This window comes from Halichoerus grypus, chromosome 14 (genome assembly GCF_964656455.1).
Source record: "Halichoerus grypus chromosome 14, mHalGry1.hap1.1, whole genome shotgun sequence".
Taxonomy (NCBI): Eukaryota; Metazoa; Chordata; class Mammalia; order Carnivora; family Phocidae; genus Halichoerus; species Halichoerus grypus.
In genome coordinates this window covers 72,970,401-72,996,412 of record NC_135725.1, presented here as the reverse complement: position 1 = coordinate 72,996,412, position 26,012 = coordinate 72,970,401, and the positions used below count along the sequence as shown (strand labels likewise).

Here is a 26,012-nt window from a genome sequence, read left to right as displayed (position 1 = left end):
TGTTCATCTAAAATTCTAATTTAACTGGGCATCCTGTACTTTTATTTGCTAAATCTTGCAACTTTACATGATGCCAATAATTGGTGACGAAGACAAGATTCTCCAATTTGTGTAACTGGCCTTTTTAATTCGCTAAGAAACAGAAAGTAAATGGAGTCAAACTGAAGAAGCCAGAGCTCCAATCTCCAATGAGTAGAAAGAGGCAGAAGGAAGAGGTAAGAAACGGGAGAATGACAAGTGGTAATGAAACTAAAGCCAGTGACCTAGGGCCCATTCCTGGCATGGAGCCTGTATTATAGATCCTACAGCTTGGTTTTATTGCCAAACCAAAATCCATTTCAGATCATGTACATATCTTAATTTAACATTCGGGGCAGCTAAAAATGAGGTGGAAGGGAGCCAGAAGCTATAGACCCCCTTAACTGTCCTATCACATTTTTTTTGGCTGAGTTCTAGTTCACTTTGGGATTAACCTGTAATCTGAAATTTTGTTCTTTTCTAGCTATCAGTATAGCTGACATTGTTTGCTAACTTATTTTCACAGTAAATCTTCCTTGTAGAAAACTCCAATTGGTCTAAGAAGAAAAGGATATTTTCTATACCCAGGATGGGCTACATAATTTGTGGGTCTCAGTGGGAAATGAAAATGCCAGGCCCCTTATTCGAAACTTGTTACGAATTTCAAGGAAACATTAAACCAAGCACAGGGTCCATCTAAGTGCAGAGCCTTGTGCAACAGCACAGATCATATACCCATAAATTCAACCCCTCCCATACCTTAGTCATGATAGAGAGATAAAATCTGTGTTCTAGAGCTAGGGCCAGGGATAGAAGAAGTCTGAACTCATTTTAGAACTCACAGGGATAAAAGGAACTGGGCAGACACAGGGAGCACAGGGAGGACAGATATGGGGATCAACTTTAGCTATTGCTACATTCCTCTTGAGTTGTTGTCTGGCTCACACTGACCTTGGGATAGTGAGTCTCCTCCTACTTGCTATTTTCCAAGTTTTTTTCACCACTTTCATCTGACATAGTGTATAGACCCTCTTCTAGTTTCCCGACCTCTCACTGTCCTTCCCCCTCCACCTACCTTACCTGTTTTGCCTCACCATAGAAAATCATGTTTCAGATAGGACAACACACAGTACAGTATGACCATTCCTTCCTTTGATCTGGACCCTACTTTTAATTCAGTCTAATAATATGTTAGCCTTTTCAACAGCTGCTTCATGCTTTGGGCTTATATTAAGCTAATATTCAATTAAAACCCTTCAATCTAGTCCACATGAACTAACCCCAGTCAGGACTTGAGTTTCTGCCGGTTCTCTTTAAATTTAACACGTTGGACTTCACATCTGCCTAATTTAAATTTCAGCTTGTTGATTTCATACCAGCATTCCAGCCAATTGAGATCATTTTGGAAACTGATTCTGTCATCTATGCCTTCATACACATCCCTGTTAAAAGTGCTAAACAGGGCAGCGCCTAGGACAGACAGGATCCTCTAACAAAAGACTTGCTCCTGAGTGACACAGAAACAATAATAATCCCATTCCTCTAGGTGTGGTTCTGTCAAGTGTGGAAATATGTGAGGAATCATAAGAGGAACTTATTGGACATTCCTTGACAAGTGAGCAGTCTGAAGAGTAACTTGAAATCTTTTTTTAGGTAAAGTGTTAGAAACCCAAATCACTAGCAGAAAAAATTAAATGCCCAAAGAGATAACGGGTAGGCATAAGAAATAAATTAAGAAGAAATTTAGACAAAAGAAAAAGAAAATGGGCAAAGAGGAAGGATGGGGGTCAAAAGGAAGGATAGAGATCAAGAGGGAGAGAGGAAGAGAGACCTCAGTGACATCAGCTCTAAAAGCCATGTGACCCTGTTTTAAGGTTTATCACTTCCTGCCTTTGAGTGCAAAACGAAGCTAATAGCCAGTCCTTAAAGAACTTCTCTCATGAATATAATAATTGAATTTATGGGCCACATTGGATAAAAACCAGGATTTCCTGAGGCTAATCCAACTGACTCTTTGAGGTTGGGATTCTACTTGCTACAACTGGTCATAGTCCTCTATCTTATGAAAAATAGAATTAACATCCTTCTGATTTGAATGAAATACTGCCAGGAAGATTGGCTGAGAATAACTGAGAAATTATTCCCTTGACTATTCCTATTAATAACCATTGCCCCCAGCAAATAGTAAGAGTAACTCTTAAAAGTTGAAGAGATGAAAAATTTCCTTCGAGTTTCTTCTTCCTGTATTTGATACTAAGGCACTTATAATTAAATGATATAGGATCAGATTTTATTCTTGTCAATTTTTTAAGGATTCTGCTAAAGAAGAGGGTTAAAATTAAGGCCTAATTTTATTTTTACTGAAATATCATCAGAATAGGTGACCAGACACTCCTTTATCCACATTTGCACAATATGCTCATTTACATTTCACCATGTGCTCTCACTCTTCCATGATGTTGTTCATCATGTCTCTTCTGTTGGGAATCCCTGTTCCCCCTTGTCTGTTTGGCTACTTGCTACTCATCCTTTAAAGGGTGAGTTCAAGCATAACCTCCCTAGAAATATTTCCTGATCACTCAGTTGAGTTAAGGAATATAGATGTTCTGCCTAGTCTCCTGAATATAACATGTTCTCTCTTTTTCCTACTAGGTAGTATTAAAGATAGGAACTGATTATTGTTCATCACTAAATCAATACTAAATACTAATCATTGCTTAACATAGGACCTGGCACAGGTCCTCAGTAAGTGCTCAGTAAACATTTGTGTAAAGAGGAGGACAAGGAAGAAGAGAGGAAAGGAAGGAAGAAAAGGAAGGAGATAAGGATATATTATATACAGATGGCCAACAGACACACGAAAAGATGCTCAATATCACTCAACATAAGGGAAATACAAATCAAAACTACAATGAGATATCACCTCATACCTGTCAGAATGATTAAGATCAAAACATAAGAAACAACAAGTGTTGGAGAGGATGTGGAGAAAAAGAAACCCTTGTGCACTGTTGGTAGAAGTGCAAACTGGCACAGCTACTGTGGAAAACAGTATGGAGGTTCCTCAAGAAGTTAAAAATGGAACTACCCTATGATCCAGCAATCGCACTCCTGGGTATTTACCCAAAGAATGCAAGAACACTAATTCAAAGGGATACATGCACCCCTATGTTTATAGCAGCATTATTTACAATAGCTAAGATACGGAAGGAGCCCAAGTATTCATCGACTGATGAATGAATAAAGAAAATGTGGTGTGTGTGTGTGTGTGTGTGTGTGTCTCTCTCTCTATATATATATATATATGGAATATTTGGCCATAAAAAAGAATGAAATCTTGCCATTTGCAACAACATGGATGGAGCTAGAGAGTATAATGCTAAGTGAAATAAGTCAGAGAAAGACAAATACCATATGATTCACTCATAGGTGGAATTTAAGAGACAAAACATATGAGCAAAGGGGGGAAAAAGAAGAGAGAGACAAACCAAGAAACAGACTCTTAACTATAGAGAACAAACTGATGGTTACCAGAGGGGAGGTTGGTGGGGGGTGGGTGAAATAGGTGATGGGGATTAAAGAGTACAATTATTATTATGAGCACTGAGTAATGTAGAGAATTGTTGAATCACGTATATTGTACACCTGAAACTAAGATAACATTCTATGTTAACTATACTGGAATTTAAGAATTTTATTAAATTTTTTTTTAATTTAAAAAGAATATATTATAAAATCTCATCCTACAGAATGACCTATGGTCCAGTGCCTGAAAAGAGGAAGGTGACCTTTTTTTCTTTTTTTAAAGATTTTATTTATTTATTTGTCAGAGAGAGAGACAGAGAGAGCACAAGCAGGGGGTGTGGCAGGCAGAGGGAGAAGCAGGCTCCCCACTGAGCAAGGAGCCTGATGTCAGACTCATGAGACTCCATCCCAGGACCCTGAGATCATGACCGGAGCTGAAGGCAGATGCTTAACTGAATGAGTCACCCAGGCATCCCAAGAGTAGGTGACCTTTAAAAGACTCTTCTAGTCTTATAATTCTTGTCTTATAATTCTAATCTTTTTATTTCTAAGTTTTCATCTATCCAAATCCTGTGTAATGACCTATGATTCAAAAAGAAGACAGATGACCATTTAGCAGAGCTGCACTGCAGATATTCAAGCACATTGATGAATATCATCCTGTTAATTCACATAAATCCTCAAGTTTCTGATGAATGTTCAAGTGCACTCTGTGATGATATTTATAACCAGTGTGTTATCATCAAAAAAGTTTGTTGATTATGGCAGTTCAAAGCAACATAATTTTTAAATATATAATGAGGTAATTGAGACTGACAGCAATTATCCATCAGAGAAATAAAACTCAACTTTATCAAAGGGAATTTGGAATATGATAAACTTCTGAGGAGTAGTTAAACCAAAAGCTAAAGACATGCTACCCAAAAGTTCATCAGTATTTCTCAGCTTCTGCCTGTTTCTACTCTAAATGTAGTAGATACTTTTTTTTTTAAGATTTTGTTCATTTATTTGACAGAGAAAGATAGTGAAAGCGGGAACACAAGCAGGGGGAGTGGGAGAAGCAGGCTTCCCGCGGAGCAGGGAGCCTGATGCAGGGCTTGATCCCAGGACCCTGGGACCATGACCTGAGCCAAAGGCAGACGCTTAATGACTGAGCCACCCAGGCGCCCCTATAGTAGCTATTCTGTTAGGAGGTGGTATTCAAAGGGGGAGGTTGAAGCATCCAGAGAATAATGTGTTTTGACTCCCAGAGAGATAGTAAAGTCATTTTCTTTTTCTTTCTTTCTTTTTTTAAAGCAAGCCCTAGAGGAAGGAAAGAAGGAAGGAAGGAAGGAAGGAAGGAAGGAAGGAAGGAAGGAAGGGAGGAAGAAAGGAAGGAAGGAAGAAAGGAAGGGAGGGAGGGAGGGAGAGAGAGAGAGAGAGAGAGAGAAAGAAAGAAAGAAAGAAAGAAAGAAAGAAAGAAAGAAAGAAAGAAAGAAAGAAAGAAAGAAAGAAAACGCTGCTTTATTTTTTTTTTAAGTACACTCCACACCCAATGTGGGGCTTGAACTCACAACCCTGAGATCAAGAGTTGCATGCTCTACTGACTGAGCCAGCCAGGTGCCCCAGTAAAGTCATTTTCTAACAAGAGTTTGGGGAGCCTTTCTTTTAATAAATATGGCTGCACATTGACTGTAAGGGTTTCCTCAATTATACAAAAATATAAGAAATCCTAAAAAGGATCCAGAATTATAGTTATTTTCTGCTATAAGACTAGAGAAATTTTTCTGGATTCCACATCTGGAGATTGAGATGAAATTCAAAGTTGTAAAATCTGGGTTTTCAACACCATGGACGTACCTTTAAAATAAATATGTTAATATGCCCAAAACTTAGAGGCCCTTTGTAGAAAAGCACTAGGAAAAGAAATACTTAGGGATAAGCCCCACCCCTCTTCTACCCAAGTTAATGGATAGTTCTATGCCCTTGATGTGTCAGAGCAAGGAAGAAAGTAGGATATCCAGAATTGATCTCTCTCCTAAAGATACATGTATGCATCTCCAAACCTTCTACTTTACGTTTCTACCGGAATAGCCCATCAAACTGTACTTAAAAAACTGAAGTCCCAGGGGCACCTGGATGGCTCAGTCGGTTAAACGTCTGATTCAGCTCAGGTCGTGATTCCGGGGTCCCCTGCATCAAGCCCTGCATAGGGCTCTGTGCTCAGAGGGGAGTCTGCTTGTCCTTCTCCCTCTCTCTGCCCCCTGCTCGTGCTCTCTCTCTCTCTCAAATAAATAAAATCTTAAACAACTCCCCCCAAAGTCCCAATTCCTAATTCCTGCTTCTAAAAATATTTCCCCTTTTCTAACTTTCTTATTTCTATCAATGGCATCCCTTAAGTGATGCTCAGAGTGGATATTTCCCAGATAAGGCAAAAGCCTAGGGAACAGAGACCTACCTGGTATAGAAGCTTCTGAAATGCAAGTCAAGAGGGAGACATGAATGATACCAGAGAGTTAACTGATGGAGTAAGGCCCGTGAGGAGGTAGAGAGGGATAAAATTCAGACCACAGGTAGCTTTGGCTTTAGATTAGCTTTAGATCAGAGGATTAGCTTTAGACCAGACGAGGGAGATGAAGATAATTTTGCATACTGGAGATGAGGCACAGAGACTTAAGGTAATTGCTCTTTAACACTTTTTATTTTCTGTGTAAGGTATTAAATGCGGCCATCTTGTAAGAGTGATGAGGTAAGGTGAGACACAGAAGGGGTAGAGAGTTTGCAGAGAATAGAGAAATTAAAAATAACTCAAACTTCAATGAGGAATAGGACAGCTGATCAGTGATGTGTCATGGAAGGTCCAGCTGTTTTTCCACGTGGGTTAGATAAAAAGTTAAGGGGACAAAAGAACAGAAAATTTTGCCAATCAGTAATTGATCTGAAGAGCTGAGAATTTAGGTTAGATAGGGGAGAGACAAATAGACTGGAAGAAAATGGAAAAATCAAATACTGGAGGTCTTGTTAAGATCAAAGACCAGTTTTAAAAGAGCAAGGAGTGAAAGAAGTGGAATACTGAAGCCAGAGGGTACTAGAGTTACGATTATGGAGGTGTGGTTTGGGGCAACTGACAAGATTCAAGTTTTGTCTGTGACTGGGGGGTGACTAAAATTACATGGAGGTCAGGACATTGAGAAGGTCAAGAAGTTATTGGATAGGTGCTCCCCCCAGACACCGTGGTCACCCACGGATATTAAGGGACTGGACATGGATCAGGGGCCAGAGGCAAATGTGGGGGAAGGACTAGGAAGACAGTAGTTTGAGTCAAGGAAGGGAACTGTGGTATAACCTAGTGGCCTGAAATTCAACAGAGGAAAATGTTCTACTTGAGGGTATAGGAGTAATAGCCTGCAAATGACAATGGGATGTAAGAATGATGCTGTTTCTTCTGGCACTTGTGGTTGATGGAGCACAAGTGGTAGTGGTAGTGTCCTTTGGGGAGAACCTGTGTCTGTTACGTCAAAAGGAAGAGGTCAAAGATGTAGAGGACCTGAGTTAACATGAGCTGGGGTAGAAGTGAGGGGAAAATGGGGAAGCTGGTCTTGGAAGTGGAAGTATAGAATGTGGACCACTTCCCATAGGGAACTATTCCCCACCAATCCAGTTTTTATTTATCCTATATTCTCTGCACTTCTAAAAATTAATGTCTTCAAGTGCAGAAACTGAAGGGCATCCCTCAGTATTCAGACTGCCTGATTCATTGTAGAATGCTGCCTTCCAGGCATCCTCCTAGATTCTGATGTTACACACCTGAGTTAAGACTTTGTGAATATTCCAGCTTTCCTCAACTGGTCCAGCAAGTTGAGAATGATCAGGTGTGGGTGGTTATTGCATGCTCTGACTACCAAGAAGCCTTAGTAATCCTAACATACCCTGATTCCACACCCCCCCCCCCTTTTTCACATAGCAGGGTAAACCAAAAGGCAGATAAACCTTTACCTACAGATTCTTTGTGTACTTTCTAAAAACTCAGGCCTTCAGCACCAAAAGCAAGCATACTCTTAGGATTTAGGCATGAGGTCAGAGCCAGAGGGATCTCATTTTCCTTTTCTCCCAAGAAATTCTCTTAATCAGGTACTCCAAGTCCTGGTGGAGCCATTTGGTAACTGACACAAGATGCATAGACTGTTCATAGAAGCAGTATGAGGTAAAGGACATGGTCTAGAAGTTCATGGTCATCAAACCAACAATGCAAAGATGGCTGATGGTCAGGAATTCACAGCCATTCTGATCTTACAGTGCTCAGGTGTCCAACCTGGCAGAGAGAGGGACTTGAGCTCTCTTACATGATCAGTCAGGAGATAAATAAGCAGAAAACTGCTCTTCTCACTGACATCATCCACATACTATCTATGGCCTTTCCTTCCAGTTACAATGGTTTGTCTCAAGATAAGGTTTCTAGGACCTGCAGCTGGGTATATCTCTGAAATGGATGGTTCAAGTTCTCGGTACTGGCTCCTCTCAGCTACCCAGTTCTACTGCAGTTAACTGGGTCATTCTCAGCTTCATTCTAGGATATGACAAGTTCTCATGTGGAGAAGAGCTCTTTGCCATTATTACTAATAATAGACATTTATGAGAACTTATTATGTATCAGACATTTTATAGATATTAATGCATTTAATCTTTTCAACAATTTTATCAGGTTGGCTCCATTTTTTTACATAAGGAAATCGAGAAATTAACTAACTATACCCAAGGTCACAAAGCTAGTAAGTAGCAAAGCTGGTCTTCAAAATCAAACAGTCTGAATATGGAGACCTTGCTCTTCACCAGTACATTATACTATCTTGCTTGCTTGTTTTATAGAGATAGGAACAGTGTATGATTGCCTAGTGGAGGGAGTGAAATTCTTGAAGATTTCTTCAGTTCTGGGTATCAATAACAACACAATGAGGCTTCAAATCACAGATGGGTGATGGGAGATAGTCAACTTATCAGAGAGCACTGAGGTTGAAATTTAAGGGGACTTCCCAATGCCATGTAAGTGAACCCATTGGATGCTAACCTCTTCCACACACACACAAATTTATCAAGTCCAGCATAACTGGAGGAACCTATCACTTCAGAGAGAAAAACATACATTTTTTTATCTTTCTAATGAGACATCTCTTCAGATGAAACTGTAGTGAAAAAATGGCAGGAGTGAGATTTCAAGTCACAAATAGCCAAGTGCATACCTGTTTCATGCCTGAACTTGTGTCATTAGACAGTCAATTCACCCCTCCAGGGTGCAAAATTTTAATAGTCTTTACTGACATGTGCACACTGGTGGTGGGGTGTTGGCAGCAGCAGGGCCGGGGAGGAGTGGATAGGTAAGAGAGGAAAGAAGTTATCATGTATCAGCCAGGCCTTATGCTATATGCTTTTTAGACAGAATCTCATTTAATCCTCACAGCAACAATGACATAAACATTATTATCTCCACTTTACAGATTAGGAAACTGGGAATCAGTCACATAATTATTAAGGGGTGACACCGAGACTTCAAAGATCCTGGGTTTTTACTGTAGCAAAATGCATACTCATGTACAGGTGGGAGGGATGGCAACTTCCACAAGGGCTTAACAAATAAAAGGAGAAGTTGAACTGAAGTAAGTGTAGTGATGTTTGGTATGCCAAGCACAATTATATCCTTGATTCACTTGGCATGAGCTGAATAGGAGAGAAGACAGGGCTCTGTGCCTTCCAACCATATCTTTCCTCTTGTCCTAGATGTGGGCTCCATGGGACTACAAACCAGTCCTTGCTGCCAAGTCACTTTTATGCTTCCAATCTCTGAAAGCCAAGCAGGGTATAACCACAGCCTGACAGAACAACAAAGACCCAATCCTCTTATCATATAGACCAAGAGACTGAAGCCCAGAGAGAGGTAAGGACTTATTCAAGAGCAGGCACAGAAGTATGATCAAAACCACAACTGGAACCTCGTGTTTTCCAGGCAAGGTTGGCCCTGGGGAATCAGCAGTTCTATGCCACACTTCCTCAAATGCTTAGTGTTCAAGTTCAGTTGCATCTTCCTGGGGATTCTCTAGAATTCCCCATACAAAGATATGTCAGTGAGGATAAAGAGCATATATTCACATTCAGAGGAGATAAATATCCGTAACACTAATGTGAGGAATGACTGGTGAGAAACCAGAAGACCCATTATGAAGTCAGAATTCCAGGTTAGAAATGGATCTTCAGAAAAACCCTGGTTCTAGGCTGTTTCAAAGCAGGGGACCTGATGTGGATGGTGATGTCCACTCAGTACCTCGCTTTGTAAAGCCTGTGTCTCTCCATACAGCCAGTGTTCCCACTCTGGTTTAGAACTCCTTGACCTTGGGGCGCCTGGGTGGCTCAGTCGTTAAGCGTCTGCCTTAGGCTCAGGTCATGATCCCAGGGTCCTGGGATCGAGCCCCACATAGAGCCCCGCATCCGTCTCCCTGCTCGCCGGGAAGCCTGCTTCTCCCTCTCCCATTCCCCCTGCTTGTGTTCCTGCTCTTGCTGTCTCTCTGTCAAATAAATAAAATCTTTAAAAAAAAAAGAAAAAGAACTCCTTGACCTTCCCATCAGAGAATTACAATCAGAGAACATGGATCTGCTTCCTACAACATACACTACTTTTGTGGCAATGAGAAAAATGTGCCCATGCCCTGCAGCCCTTGCCTCACGGGTTAGTGCGCTGAGCGCAGGCTAGATTTCTGCCCTGACTCTCCTCCTCCAGGCACTCCATTGCATAGCAACTTACACAACAATACTGGGCAATGGCCCTTTCTCTTCCTCCTTCAAAGAGCCCAGATAACTCAGGGGAATCTTTCTATCCATGTACTTACAACTGCGCACAGGATCTTATCAACAAATCAGGTGTGGGTGTAGGAGAGGGCGTTACTCAAGTATATGCAACTCTGATGGGAATTGCTCAGTTTTAATTGGAGTTTGTTCCACTTATTCCTCAATTAGAGTCTGAGAAAAAACCCCATTCAGCTCCTAATATTGGGGTCTTTCAGACTTTCCTAATTTAAAGTTGGCATGTGGGGCACCTGGGTGGCTCAGTCAGTTATGGCTCAGGTCATGATCTCAGGGTCCTGGGATGGAGCCCTGAGCAGGGCTCCCTGATCAGTGGGGAGTCTGCTTCTCCCTCTTCCTCTGTGCTCTCTCTCTCTCTCTCTCGCTCTCTCAAGTAAATAAATAAAATCTTTAAAAAAAAATAAAGTTGGCCTTTTTTTTCCCACCATCTTGGAGTCTGTGGAGGCCTGCTGGCAACAGGACTCCTATAACGCCAAATAATGTCTGGAAGGCTGTGGTCCAAGGCCATTTTTGCTGGCTATAAGCGGGGTCTCCGAACCAGAGGGAGCACACAGCTCTTCTTAAAATCGAAGGTGTTTATGCTCGAGATGAAACGGAATTCTATCTAGGCAAGAGATGTGCTTATGTGTACAAAGCAAAGAACAACACAGTGACTCCTGGTGGCAAACCAAACAAAACCAGAGTAATCTGGGGAAAAGTAACTCATGCTCATGGAAACAGTGGCATGGTTTGTGCCAAATTCCGAAGCAACCTTCCTGCTAAAGCCATTGGCCACAGAATCCGTGTGATGCTGTACCCCTCAAGGATTTAAATTTAATGAAAAGTAAATAAAGGTGTAGATTTGTTCTCTTGTATTTTTGTTAAAAAATAATAATAACAAAGTTGGCATGTGATTCTTACCACGTTCTTATTGGAGTAGTGTCTGACATGCATAGCTCAAAGCATGCCTAGTGAGTGAAGGAAGGAAAAAGGGACGAAAGAAAAGAGGTAGGGGTGGGGGAAGGAGCAAGGATGGAGAATCCTCTGTGACAGAGATCATATCTATATGATGAAGAATACAGAATTCCAGGAGCAGCCTTGGGCCACGCTCTATTCAGAGAGTGGATACAGGATTAATTTGGGCTCAATGGTACGCTGTGTGGCAATGATCTCCATATGTCTTTCCCCCTACCCCTAGTTTGCATGTCTGCAATTGCCAGACAATGCTGTAGTGGATGTGTTTGGCCCCCGAGAGATAAGAATGCATCGCTTAATAATATGCTTTCTGAGATTCTTCACTTGACTAGTGAGTACGTACAGCTTCCTGAAATGTAGGTTCCCCAAATGCACAGGTCACTCTCAACCACAGCATCAGCTACTGAATGGAGAGAATTATGAGAGTCATGGCTACCAGATTTAATGATGTCCGAAAACCCATTTTGGGGGCAGAATGATATGCTAAGAGAATAAACAGGAGAGACTCCTTGCAGCAAGTAGAAGTCATGTTAAGGGCAGTGCCCGGCCCCAAAGGAAATGGGCAAAGACATTGTTGACATGCCATTCTGGGGAAATCAAAAAGCTCCAGTGCTTTGGCTTGGGTAGTGATGAAATGAGTTCTTGCTCATCTCATCATTGGCACTATCATAATCATTATCAACAATAACAACACCAACGTCAGCAAATATTTATTGGGTGCCTTCTCTGTAAAACTGTCAACAGGATCTTTGGGCCGAGGTTCTGAAAGACCTTCTCTTCTTTAAAAAACCTTCGGAGAGAGCCTTAAAAATAAGGAATATTATCAATTTTAGATTTATAGATTGAAGCAGGTAGGTTTCCATAGACTTTTTGAATAAAAAAGAAAATTCACTCCCCAAATTTGAAAGGTACCAAAGCGTAGACTAAGAAAAGTAAGTCTCCCTTAAGCTTTAGTAGCCACCTTTTTTTTTGCATCCCACCAATACTCCACATCCTCCTATCCACCCTCTGCTTAGTAGCCATCTTTATTAGCAATAAATTTGTGTCTTGAAATTTTGTTTCATCTTAAGTGAGAATTTGTTTCATTTATTTTATGGCTCTCTCTCTCTCTTAACCTCTCTCCTTGCCTATATATATATTTTTTTTTACCTCCACTCGGCCCTCTGGGTCCCTAATTCAGAACTAGGTCTCATAATAGTGGATCAGAGCTGATATTAAGGGTAAGGCAGATCGAGTCATGTACCATTGGGTATCTTGGCTTATATCCTGGTTGCAAGGCTATGATCTTGACCTTGGCCTCCTTAGGCCTGCAGTTCATTAGAAGTTATGGTCCCAGGCAGCAGTTAGCAGTAGTTAATTTTCATTCTCTTTTCATGGTGTTGAAGATGCACCACTACTGCTCAGGGTTCTGAGCTACGTGTCTGGTTCCAGTCTTCTATCTCATAGGTGTATTTTCAATCCCTTTCACTTTATAAAAGGCAAACTTTAAGCTGCCCCAGCTTTAGTCCTTTTTACTGGCTTGAGTTTCTGTTCCTTTTGGGATTTTTTGCATTTATCTGGTATTTGAGCCTACTTATGCCTTTTGGTTTTCTTTCTTTATATTTTTATTATTGCTATGTATATGGAGCAAAGTGGGATTTCATGGTATAAATCCACTGTACCATCTTGATCTGAAAGTCTTTTGCTTCACATTAGAGTCATGACTTTTTTCTATATTTCTTAATTATTTTCCTAGGATTTCTCATGGCTTTTCTTTCTTCTTGATTTATCTGTATTTATGGTTTCCTCAAGTTTTCCAAGTTGTCAAAAATATTTTCTTTAATATTGGGTTCCCTTTATTTCTGTAAACTTTTGTCTAAGAGCCCTTAATCTTGCAGTTTCAATCTGAGTACCTGTTCTATAGACTTGCTAATTACTTCATCCAGGAACTTCTTTTCTCTGTGTTTTTTTGAGTTAGAGTGGTACACTGTTTTCTGGATTCCATATCTCATCTTTCTTGGTCTGTTCTCTAAATTTGCTGGGGTATATCCTCAAGTAAGTTCTAAGAACAGTTACTTGGAAAGTAAAATTTTAGTCTTTTCGTGTCTGAAAAGATGTTTTCTTCCCTTATCCTTGATTAATAGTTTGCTCAGTGTTGGATTATATTTTGAAAATAATCTTTCCTCAGAACTTTAAAATTCTGGAAGGACTTTATACGGAGGGACATGTTCTGGAAGTTGGCCCAGGGACATTCATGATCAGAAATAGGTGAGCAGTTCCTTAGGCCTCTGAAGGCCTGTCTTTATATCTGGTTAAGGTGCCATAAGTGTGAGAACATTAGAAGGGGGGATATGTCAGGCTATCAGATGTCTCTGTGGGGCATGTTAAGGGCTTTGGACAATCCGGAGAGGTTGGCTAGATTCATTTTAGGACAAAAATAAAACACCCAGAAATGGGCTTCTCTGGCCTGAATTTCATTTCATTCATAACTGTTCCTGGTCAGAACAGTTCCCCTCTGAATTCTGCATTCCCACAGGCAAGCTCTGGATGGCTGGGTGGTCAAAATCAAGCTCAGGTACAGAGCATCTGCATGTTTCCTGTACCAAACAGTTCCCAGTCATCACTGGGGCTGGATTGCTGAGATACCACAGGACAGAGGGAATGAGGAATAGAGAAGTTTTGTACTGTTATTTCCGTTGTTTGTGAGATAAGGCATTATCTACCTGCCTGCCCAGTGCCTACAGGACAGAAACAAAAAGGTGGACCACCTTGTAGGACGTGAGGTAAGCCTCCAGGTCTATCTCAGTTGCTCCAAGCTTACTCCCTGAAATTAGCCCTCACGCTTCTAAGGCAGCCTTTAAAACCATTAACGCTCACTCCCACAGGAGGTAGTTGTGGAAGTCAGTTATCTGTGCCTATATGAATATGATAACCCTATACCATGGATAAAAGTAAAGCTTCCAACAATACGGGGGTGGGGAAGGCTTGGAACAATGGGAGTTCTCATGGCTTAAAGATGCAGCATGTTCTCTTTATTGAGGTGATTTGGATAAAATTGGGCTGATGAATTGCTCATAAAACAATAAACCCCAAGATATGCTAAATGCTTTTGATAAAGTCCTATTTCCAAAACCATTGTTAAATTATTAGGTATCACATTTAAGCCTTGTTTGTGTATGTGGACCAGTAATCAGCCTGTGAGTCCTCAAACACAAATCTAACAGTTAAGCCAGTTTTTACTATACTGTGTCCAGGAATATCCATGTCAAGCTAGATTTTTAGAATAGGAGGATGTCCCCAAACAATATGTAATGTACTGTCATGGTTAGCACTTGGGCTGTCAAGTCAGGTTTCTGGGTTCTTCCTCGCTCTGTTACTTACTAGCTGGGTGACCTGGAGCAAGTTATCTGCCTTTATTAATCTTCAGTTTCCTTTTCTGCAAAATGTGATTAATACTGGTACTTAACCTCACAGATGTGTGGTGAGGCCTAAATGGGATAATCATGTAAAGTTCGCAGCATAGTGCCAGCAGAGAATACGTTTGTAATACAGATTAGCAGTTATTAATAGCTATTACTTTAGGAGGCCCTACTTTAGGAGCTTATCACTAACCTTATCACTAACCACTGGAAGATGATGGTGGGAGGGTTATCCAACAGTCCCAGTAGTCCAAGAGTGTTCTCAAAGGCCAACATGTACCATGGGACCTGGAGAGTCATGTTTGTTAACTGCTTTAATTGTAGGTACCCCAAAGATCCAGCTTCACGATCACCCATGTTCTGGGGTTGGTCTCAAGGTTGGCCATCAGTGAAACTGTGTGGCTATCTCTGATGGTGAGCCCAAGGAAGCTGAACTAATCTTGCACCAGGCAGAACTCCCTGTTTCTCACAGAACAGCTCCAAAATTGCCATAGATTTGAGAAGCACCTTAGCTTTAGGTTTGGAAAAGACATATAGCGATGTAATGGGAATACATTTCATTGTCATACACATTCATGCATGCAAAATGGGAATGACTTACTTATAACTCAACTTACTTTAGCTCTGGAGTCCTTATGGTACTGATGATGGAAAACCTGACTCTGTAATCCAAAGTAATCTTGGTAAATTCTATTTTAAACTCAATCTTTTTTGGATAAATAGTCAAATTAGTATTTTTTCCCTTCACCTTTTTCTGTCACTTTCTAGTAGTCATCTAAGATCTGGATGATCCAAGTCCTGGGTAGTCTATCACCCTGACTTTGGGGGAGAGTAATATGTTTTGCAGTCATTAGCAAACCACCCAATGGCTTCTGCTGAGAGGAAAAATCCATTTCCTGTGTAGTAGCTGTCCATTCCCACTATTACCATGCCAAACTGTGTGTCAGCTTGGCTTACCAGTCATCAGGGCTTCACAAGTCACTCTATACTCCCCTGTCCTGACCCACTGACTTGACTTTCAGTCATTTTTGTCTTCCTACTGGGGGCATGGGAAATTTTTCCCCCTTGATTTTTAAAAATTCTGGTAAAATATATATCACACAAAATTTCCATTTTAATCATTTTTAAGTGTACAGTTCATTGGCATTATTATTCATATTCTCATTTTTAAAAATATTTTATTTATTTATTTATTTATTTAGAGGCTGCACGTGCAAGTGGGAGGAGGGGCAGAGGGAGAGGGAGAAAGAGACTCTCAAGCAGACCCTGTGCGCTGAGCATAGAGCCCAACATAGGGCTCAATCTCACGACCCTGAGATCATGACCTGAGCCGAAATCAAGAGTCAGATGCTTAACCTACTGAGCCACCCAGGCACCCCTCATATTCTCATTTTTGTGCAACTATCACCACTATCCATCTCTACAACTTTTTCTTCACCTCAGCTAAAACCAATACTTATTAAACTCTCCATTCTCCTTTCCCCCAAGCCCCTGGTAATCACTATTCTACTGTCTCTGAATTTGACTATTCTAAATATGCCATATAAATGGAATCATACAGTATTTGTACTTTTGCGTCTATCTTATTTCACTTAGCATAATGTTTTATAGGTTCAATCCTATTGTAGCATGCATCAGAATTTTATTCCTTTTTAAGGCTGAATAATATTTCATTGTGTGTATATAACATATTTCACTTATCTAGTCACTTGTCAGTGGATATTTGGGTTGTTTCTACCTTCTGGCTATTGTGAATAATGCTATGAACATGATTACAAAAATTATGTGTGAGTTTCTGCTTTTAATTCTTTGGGGTATATAGCTACAAGTGAAATTGCTGGATCAAATGATAATTGTGTTTGCTTTTTTGAGGAACTATCATACTGTGGCATAGGAACTTTTGAAGGTTCTCTCACACTACGCAGGGGTGTGCAGAACACCAAGAAGCTGCCTCAGGCCCAGCTACCTGGTGAAATTTAGCAATTGCTCCTCCTCAGTTCAGATGCTCTCCTAGAGACTAAGCCTTCACTATAAGGTGTGCCATCTCATCAGGCAACATTCTGGGGAGTTTGATGATGGTTCTCCTGCCATGACAGCCCCCTAAATCTCAGTGGAATAGCTAGCTGATGAGTTTCTTCAATATCTCTCTTGGGACTCAACCTGAAAAGTGTTAAGGATAGAAACTACACCCATAAAGACAAGTTCCTTTCATGTCCTCTCCAATTCTCTTTGTCCTGCCAAGTCCTGGAAATCTTACTTTCTTTTGGCTAGGAAAACTGCTCTTCTAGCATCCTATATTGTTCCAAAATCTGATAATTATGGTATAAACTTTATATTTGGATTTTGGCTCTTGGTTTTCAAAGACAAGTTTCTGATTTTAAAAATACTTTCACTCTCAAACAGCCCAACTATTGCAATTTATAAGTCTGTGCTTGCAAGTCTGTTTTCTCTGCTATCAATTTCAACAGCCTACTTTAGAATTCAAAGCCAAGAATTTGACTTTTTGTTCTTGACTGTATAGGCCAACCCCTCTAGATCAGTACTTTTAGAAGTGATTGCTGCCATGCAATAGCTTGTTCAAGAAAGCTAGGAAGAGCATAGCTTGTTCAAGAAAGCACAAGGGTCAAAAGGAAACAATCTTCATTATCTCAAAATATTTTACAGCTGTTTGCTTGGCTGTACCACAGGTCATGGACACAAAGTATGTTACTTAGTTACTAGGGATATGAAACCAGTCAGCCAGAGAAGAGCCTGAGACAGTTTCTCAAAACCAGAGTATAAGAGAACATGAGAGAGCTCTGAAATCTGAGAACTCAGAGTAATAGGATACTCATCATCCTGGGATGAGGATCCTAACTAGGCAAATGCCAGGATCCTAGGTAAATACTGCTGGCATTGAGAGCTGGTACTGGCGACTGACTTTGACACGCTCTCTATGGGCTGGCTAAATCACAAGGGCCAGAAACAGGGTAACATACAGCATGGAAGTAAACTACCTTACATCCTAAAATGTTCCTAGTACCTCTATATATAACATCTTAGCCCAAAAGTCCCCCTAAAGGGACTCAGCAGGACATACTTTTGATGTACTTATCCTTTGATTATCTAAAAATACTTATTAGTAGGTTATTGTTTAGGAAGGAATTTTCTCAATAGATTATGTGTGGATGTGGGGGGCGGGGAGGGGGGGAGAGAGAGAGAGAGAGAGAGATTGATTTTAGGCACAATTTCCTTTGCTTCTTTATTATACATACCAAGGAACAACAATAAAGCCCAATTCTGAATCCCACAAGCACAACCACAGAACCATAAAATTGTTGAAGGTTAACAAAAGTTGATTAGACAAGACAACTGCGATTTGATTTTTGGGGTTTGTTGAAGTCTAGTCTTTATCCCTGCCCTTAACTTGTCCTGGCTTTGGCTTGGTCATATTGTTTCAGTGCTCATGTTCCTTCACTTGCAAAATGAGGTTAATTATAAGGACCAGCCTCACTCCCAAAGTGATTTGTGGTTGTTGACTGTTTTAATTAGCAAGTCTTTTAGTATTAAGGATTTATCAATATAAACCATCTATACTCTTTACTGGTAATTGTATGGGTGGGGATATAAATATCACATATCTGAAGGTTTTGACAAAAAAAAAAAAAACCATTTGAGGGTCACTCTCCTTCAACAAGCACTAGTTCACAAGAAATAAATGTTTCGTTTATACACTGCAGACACTTAGGTATCTCTCCATGAATGCCCTTCTGGGAAAATAAAAATCTTAAATCTCAGGACACTAAAAATGCAAATTAAGTTCATCATCTTCATAATTTTAGTCTTTGCCATTCTTGTAATGTCTCCTGTGGCTTTGGTGAATCCTACCAGGCTCTTTGTTTCCAAACTTCTCCATGTTTGCAGAAATCAGGTCATCGAAACAGGGACTACTTTTCCCAAGCAGATGGAGACACATAAACTTTTTTTTTTTTTTTTTTTTGACACATAAACTCTTTAAAGTTAATGGGCACTCATGTGAATGTCCCATATCATGTGATATCAGAATGGCCAACAGACAATGTTCACTTAGCACCAATTTTTGTCATCTGAAGGTTCACAGGGTAACCAACAAACAAAAGAGGGAAAGGACCATTATGTGCCAGCACCTACTAGGGCTTGTGCATACCTGACCTCATTTATTTCCACAACAACCCTAGGAGTACTTTGCATTTGAAGAAACTTAATATTAGAGTTTAAGAACCTTCTTCCTATGACCACACAACTATAAACTGACAGAACCAGCATTCAGACTCAGACCTGTAGGACTCCAAACCCAGGTTTTTCCTGAGGTAATATATGAAAAGTATTAATAACAGTCCCTGATTTATAGTAAGTCCCATGTAAATGCTGGATATTCTTTAAGTCATTATTACACATTACAGTGTTTCTCAAGAGTGCCCCCTCTTTCTTCTGACAATGATTCCCATGTGCTGGGACAAATGTGGAGACACTACTTGAAGATGACTTCATTCCGTAGGGGAAGAAAATTTTTCCTTTCTTCCTTTTTAGGTTCTTTGGACTGTCTAATAATTAAATTGATATAAGACAGATTAACAGGAGAAAAACAAATTTAATTTTGTACATACAGAAGCCCCAAAGATATATGACACTCAAAGGTGAGTAGAGCAGTTGAGGCTTATATGCTATCCTGAGTTAAGGAGTGGGATAGGGGCCTGGGGCTTCAAAGGGAAGGAGGGTAATTCACAGGACGATAAGAAGATATGTTTGGTAATTAGATGTTTGCCCTGCCCTACAGATAGGTCTTTTAGATAAAAAGTTATCTCTGGTAAAAAGGAACCGTCTGGTACTGTCAGTGGGAATGTAAATTGGTGTAGCCACTATGGAAGACAATATGGAGGTTCCTCAAAAAATTAAAAATAGGGGCACCTGGCTGGCTCAGTTGGTGGAGCATGCAACTCTTGATCTTGGGGTTGTGGGTTCAAGCCCCACATTAGGTGTAGACATTACTTAAAAATAAGATCTTTGTGCCTGGCTGCCTCAGTCAGTAGAGCATGCGACTCTCAATCTCCAGTTCATGGGTTCAAGCCTCATGTTGGACATGGAACCTACTTAAAATTTTAAAAAAAAATTAAAAATAGAAATACCATATAATCCAGTAATTCCACTACTGAGTATTTACTCAAAGAAAATGAAAATGTTAATTTAAAAAATATATGCATCCTATGTTTACTGAAGCATTATTTACAATAGCCAAGATATGGAAGTAACCCAAGTGTCCATGGACAGATGAATGGATAAAGGAGATGCGGGGGTGATTGACATCTTGCTATTTCCAACAACATGGATGGCCACAGAGGGTATTACATTAAGTGAAATAAGTCAGACAAAGAAAGACAAATACCATTTTTCACTTACATGTGGAATCTAAAAAACAACAAATTAACAAACAAATAAAACAGATGCATAAATACAAAGAACAAACTGAGGATTGCCAGAGGGAAGGGATGAGGGGATGGGCAAAATGGGTAAAGGTGAGTGGGAGATACAAGCTTCCAGTTATGGAATAAATAAGTCACAGAGATGAAAGGTACAGCATAGGGAATACGGTCAATGGTATTCTATGGGGACAGATGGTAGCTACACTTGTCAGCATAATGTATACAGTTGTTGAATCACTATGCTGTACACTTAAAACTAATGTAATATTGCATATCAACTATACTTCAATTTTAAAAAAGAATACATTAAAAAAGTTATCTCTGGTAATAGCTCTTTTTCTGGGCCAGCCCCCTTATCTAAATTCTTTTAGGTATTTGAGAGGTAAAAGTTTTTCTTGAGTCTTCTGGGTCTTAACTGACTTCAGCTCAAAATAATCCACGTCTTGATTATTTTGTGGCACCTTCTGCTCCCCTTCAATTTCCAGATCCCATTCATACCAGGAATTTGAGAACAAGTATTTGTCCAATTTATAGGTGAGGACACCGTGTTTCCCACTTAAAAAGCCAGTTTTCAAAAGTTGTTTGAAAGTACGTCTTCCGGGGCGCCTGGGTGGCTCAGTCGGTTAAGCGTCTGCCTTCAGCTCGGGTCATGATCCCAGAGTCCTGGGATCGAGCCCCACATCGGGCTCCCTGCTCAGCGGGGAGTCTGCTTTTCCTTCTCCCTCTGCCTGCCGCTCTGCCTACTTGTGCTCTCTATCTCTCTGCCAAATAAATAAATAAAATCTTTAAAAAAAAAAAAGAAAGTATGTCTTCCTCCTATCATATGCCCTTCCTCTGACCTTTCTGTCAGTTGTGAAGTTGATGACATTTTTTTGAAGTCCCCAGAGGGCACTGGGCTGGCTGTCACAGGTTTACCTCTTTCTACAATCTTATGAAGACACGATTATGTCTTGTGACATGCACAGTCCATACATCTAAAGCATTCAGCATGGATACACAAATTTATGAATAAGGCAGACTTGTTCTTGCTTTGCTTGGGGGAGATATGAAAAGCCATGTGAGTGCCACATAGGATAGAATCAAGAGTACTTTCACCACAAAAAAAGAAATGGTAATTATGTGACATGAGGGAGGTATTAGCTAATGCTTCAGTGTTAATCATATTGTAGTACATAAATGTATCAAATCAGCATGCTGTACACCTTAAACATATACAATATGCTGTCAACTATATCTCAATAAAAAAAGAATCAAGAGTACTTTATTAATCTACAAGCTATTCTGCATAAAACTTTATGAGATTTCAGATTAACATTCTAATTCTGTTGATTTTTACACATCAGATGGGGGCATAAAGTTCCTTCTCTAAAGGAAAATAGGAAATACAGACTAACCTTTTACATAAATGCCGTACCTCCAGCAGCCATACTGGGAACTCAAAACTTTTGTGGGAACTCAAAACTACATCTGATTTGCTGCTAGTATAGAGAGCAGCTGAAGTTCAAGTATGTGTGAAACTAGTTTTAATGTTTTATTCACTTCCTATTCTTGTAGATAAGAATGAGAAAAAGTGGCTGGTATATTGAAGGAAACATTAAAAAACTTTAGGGAAAGTGGGTTGAGGAAAGAAAGTGAGAAAGTAGATACAGAGAGAGAAATTCTCCAGAACTCCATCCTTCACTTGTGAAATCCTGAATATGTTTACACAAAATGTAGTTTATAATTAGGGTGACTATATTCCCTGTTTTGCCTGGGACAACCTCAGTTTGTTCCGGTTGCCATGGTATGATTATTAGTTTGCTTCTTCCGTTCTCAAAAGTGTCAGATTTAGACAACAAATTTTATGATCACTTTATTTATAATCTAATCTCCCAAGTTCTGGTTTCATGTCAGTGTAGTATTTTTTAACTATCGAGGATTACATTTCAGCAAGTCAAAATTTGTATTTACATCTAACCTTCCTCACACACAGGTGATTACATAAATGTTGGCACCACTCTAAAAAGGTTCTGGCAAACATTCCTGAATTAGCTGAATTAATGTAAGTTAAATAGCTGTAGTAGAAATTGGAGAGCACATACTTCCCGATCATATAAAATGTTCTGTTTCCTTAGGTAGTCATAGGATATCCAAAGTCAAATTATGTAGAGGGCTATTTAGAACTGTTTTTTCTTTTTTGGTCTTGCCTTCTGTCTTCACACCTGACCGGTTGAGATAGGATGGTATAAGAGTTGAGAATAGATAGTCCTATTCTGTAAAACAGATGTGTCTGCTGGAATAGAGTGGTACTAGATCAGAGCTCAACCACACAACATAGCTCAGCAACAACAACAAAAAATGAGTAGTAGTAGACAGAATGCTTCAGCAATCCTCATTAGACAAAGCCTACCTGCCTGCCTGGTATCTGCCTCTTATTGTTAAGTGGTCCTCACAAAGCAATTAGTTAAATCTTTCAGCATTCATACTTCAATCCAAGATAGTTTTACCAAATGGCCAGATCAAATTACTGTTGGCTAACAGGAACCTCAGCACATATCAAAAATCATGGGCTGATTATATTACAAGGTCCTTTAAATTCCCTCAATTCTGGATTTAGTGGAAGTCTCCATAATTATAGGAAACCAAGCGTGCCTGGGTGGCTCAGTTGTTAAGCGTCTGCCTTCGGCTCAGGTCATGATCCCAGGGTCCTGGGATCGAGCCCTGCATCGGGCTCCCTGCTCCACGAGAAGCCTGCTTCTCCCTCTCCCGCTCCCCCGTTTGTGTTCCCTCTCTCTCTGTCAAATACATAAATAAAATCTTTTAAAAAAAATTATAGGAAATCAGTAATAGGCCACCTAAAGCCTATAGAAGCATTGTTTTCTTAGTTTTTCCTAACCAGAGTTTTGGATTATTTTCTCAGAAATTACTCAAAGGGTGAGTGTGCTCCTAAGATTCTACGCTGAATTCTAATGTATGGGGTTTTTCTCCCAGACCTAGCAATTTCTGATACCAGCTGGGTGTCCTACAACTTAACTCAATTCTGACACTGTCTACCCAAAGATAGCATCAGATCCCACAGGTTAAGGGCTCAGTCCTATAAGACTGCACCCCATCCCCCCACCCCGGCCCCCACCACACACACACTTCAGACACCAATTTCAAATACAGGTAGTCACCTATGCTTCTGACCAACTGGGTATAGATTGGATATTCCAAAGACCTGTCCTTAGTTTCCATTAATTTGCTAGGGTGGCTCACAGAAGTCAGAGAAACATTTTACTTACTACATTACCAGTTTATTATAAAAGGATATAACTCAGAAACAGCCAAATTGAAAAGATGCATAGGGCAAGGTAAGGGAAAAGGGACACTAAGCTTCCATCCTCTCTCGGAACACACCACTCTCCCACAACTTCCATGTGTTCACCAACCTGGAAGTTATCTGAACCCTGTCCTTTGGGGCTTTTATGGAGACTTCACTACATAGTCATGATTAATTAAATCATCAGCTACTGGTGACTGAACTTCACCGCCAGCTCCTCTCCCCTCCCCAGAGGTGGGGGAGGACTAAACTAAAAGTTCCAACCCTCAAATCACAAGGTTGGCTCCACAGGCAACCAGCCCTAGCTTTAGGTGCTTTCCAAAAGTTCCCTCATTAACATAATAAAAGACACCTTTATCTCTTCCTGCACAGTTAATTCCAAGGGTTTAAGGAGTCCTATGCCAGGGCGCCAGGGTGGCTCAGTCGGCTAACATCTGCCTTGGGCTTAGGTCATGATCTCAGAGTCTTGGGATCAAGTCCTGGGATCGAGTCTAGTGTTTGGGCTCCCTTCTCAGCGGGCTTCTCCCTCAGCCCCTCCTCCCTGCTTGTGCTCCCTCTCTCTCTCTCAAATAAATAAAGTCTTAAAAAAAAAAAAAAGCCCTATGCTGGGAACCAGAATAAAGATAAGATACTTATTTCTTATATAAATCACAATATCACAGCTCCATTCTTTCTGTGATATTTTGCAGGGATATTTAGTATATATTTCCTTTGAGGAGAGCTATACTCTTCCCAACTTCCTCTCATCTCAGGCATCATTATATGTACTGACAATCCAATTAATTTTTTCATTGCATCTTTCAATACTCTCCCTATACTCATGAACGTCTGTACTCTGGTACCACTGATAATTTCCCTGAGGCTGTGATACTCTCACTTTGCCACTTAAGTTAGAAGCAACACATAATTTATGCTAAATAAATACAGAAAAGAAGAAATGACATGAATATGAGGGCGAAAGTCAAAAGAAGGAAGATGAGGAACAGAAGTAGAAAAAAAAAGTTTTTTAATAAGAGGAATAAGAAAAGAAAACATTGGGGAGGAAAGATGCAAAGAGAGAAGATGGGAAATAAGAGCCTGTTCTCAATAAGATTTGAGGGATTAATGGGGCACTTGGGTGGCTAAATCAGTTAAATGTCTGCCCTCAGCTCAGGTCATGATCCCAGGGTCCTGGGATTGAGCCCTGCATCAGACTCCCTGCTCAGTGGGGAGTCTGCTTCTCCCTCTGCCCCTTGTCCTGCTCCTGCTCTCTTGCTCACTCGATCTCTCTCTCTCTAATAAATAAATAAAATCTTTAAAAAAAACTATAAGATTTGAGGGATTAAGAAAGTTGCTCTCAAACAGCCAAAATAATCTTAAGGAAGAACAAAGCTGGAGGCATCATGCTTCCTGATTTCAAACTGTATTACAAAGCTATAGGAGTCAAAACAGTATGGTATTGGCATAAAAAACAGACACCTAGATCAATAGAACAGAATAGAGAAACCAGAAATAAACTCACACATATATGGTCAACTAATTTATGACAAAGGAGCCAAAAATATACAATGAGGGAGAATAGTCTCTTCAATAAATGCTGCTGGGAAAACTGGACAACCACATGCAGAAGAATGAAACTAGACCACTTTCTTTCACTACCCACGAAAATAAACTCAAAATGGATTAAAGACTTGAGCATAAGACCTGAAACCATAAAACCCCTAGAAGAAAACATAGGGGGTAGACTCCTTGACTTTGGTCTTGGCAATGATTTTTTTGGATTTCAAAACAAAAGCACAAACAACAAAAGCAAAAATCAACAAGTGGGACTACATCAAACTAAAAAGCTTCTGCAACAGCAAATGAAGAGGTAACCTTACTGAATAGGAGAAAATATTTGTAAATCATCTATCTGATAATGGGTTAATATCCAACAAATAAAGAACTCATACAATTCATAGCAAAAAGACAAACAATCCAATTAAAAAATGGGCAAAGGATCTGAACAGACATTTTTCCAAAAAAGTATACAGATGGCCAACAGGTACATGAAAAAGTGCTCAACATCATTTATTATCAGGGAAATGCACATCAAAATCACAATGAGATATCACCCTACACCTGTTAGGATGGCTACTGTCAAAAAGACAAGAAATAACTAGTGTTGATGTGGAGAAAAGGAAACCCTCGTGCTCTGTTGGTGGGAATGCAAATTGGTGCAGCCACTATGGAAAACAGTATGGAGGTTCCTCAAAAGATTAAAAATAGAATTACCATATGATCCAGCAATTCCACTTTTGGGTATTTATCTGAAGGAAACAAAAAACACTAAATCAAAAAGATATCTGCACCCCCATTTCATTTCAGCATTATTTATAATAGCCAAGACATGGAAACTACCAAAGTGTCTAAGGAAATGTGATTTCTCACACACACACACACACACACACACACACACACACACACACAGAGGAATATTATTCAGCCATAAAAAAGAAGGAAATCTTACTGTTTACAATAACATACATGAGGGCATTATGCTAAGTGAAATAAGTTTGACAGAGAAAGACA

At 40.0% G+C, this 26,012-nt stretch overlaps 1 pseudogene; it reads left to right on the top strand.

Moving 5' to 3' along the window:
* Positions 1-10,806: 10,806 nt before the first annotated feature.
* On the top strand, positions 10,807-11,225 carry LOC118534859 (large ribosomal subunit protein eL33 pseudogene; annotated as a pseudogene).
* Positions 11,226-26,012: the final 14,787 nt, after the last annotated feature.